The 881-nt window shown below is 45.3% G+C and overlaps 1 non-coding gene across 1 annotated transcript; it reads left to right on the top strand.

Annotated features, from left to right (window-relative positions):
* Positions 1 to 605: 605 nt before the first annotated feature.
* On the top strand, positions 606 to 687 carry trnas-gcu. The gene has a single exon. It is a non-coding gene; the product is annotated as a tRNA-Ser (tRNA).
* The last annotated feature ends 194 nt before the right edge of the window (positions 688 to 881 follow it).

Raw genomic sequence — 881 nt, 5'->3', positions numbered from 1 at the left:
AGTGACGAGGTGGTAGAGTGGTTAAAGCTGATGGACTGCTAATCCATTGTGCTCTGCTCGCGGTTGGGTTCCCATCCATCCTCGCCATTGCATTTGCCAAAGCGTCATTTCTTTCCAAAGATACAGTATCGCTAAGGGAATATGGAATCAACTGCTAAAGATAATCAGTAATGTCAAAGCTCAATGCTTTTCCTTTGGAAAACTCTTCCACTCATTGTGACTAAGTGGCGAGGTGGCAGTGGTTATGGCCCGATGGACTGCTAACACATTGTGCTTTGGGATATTTGATGCCCTATCTCACAACTGCCACAAATAATCAGCAATGTGAAACCTCGATAACTCGTCACAGAAAACGTTCCACTGAACGTGACCAGTGACAAGGTGGCCGAAAGTGGTTAAAGCATGGACTGCTAATCAATTGTGCTCTGCTTTCGGCGTGGTTCGAATCCATTCTCGCCGATTGCATTTGCAAAGGATGTCATCTCTTTCCAAAGATACAGTATCGTTAAGGGGCATATTTTGACCTTGTAACTGCTAAAGATGATCAGTAATGTCAAAGCTCAATGCTTTTCCTTTGGAAAACTTTCCTTGCATTTTGACTCAGTGACGAGGTGGCCGAGTGGTTAAGGCGATGGACTGCTAATCCATTGTGCTCTGCACGCGTGGGTTCGAATCCCATCCTCGTCGATTCTATTCTTTCCGAAGATACACTATCATTAAGGGCCATGTTTTCACCAATCTCATAACTGCTACTATATAATGACTAACATCAAACCTCAGCGCTTTTCTATTGGAAAACTTTCCTCACCGTGGAGTCGTTGGCGAGGTGGCCCGAGTGGTTAAAGGCGATGGACTGCTAATCCATTGTGCTCTGCACGCTG

The sequence above is a fragment of the Alosa alosa genome, unplaced genomic scaffold (assembly GCF_017589495.1).
Source record: "Alosa alosa isolate M-15738 ecotype Scorff River unplaced genomic scaffold, AALO_Geno_1.1 AALO_1.0_unplaced_1026, whole genome shotgun sequence".
NCBI classification, from domain to species: Eukaryota; Metazoa; Chordata; class Actinopteri; order Clupeiformes; family Clupeidae; genus Alosa; species Alosa alosa.
This window is presented reverse-complemented; position numbering and strand designations above follow the sequence as displayed.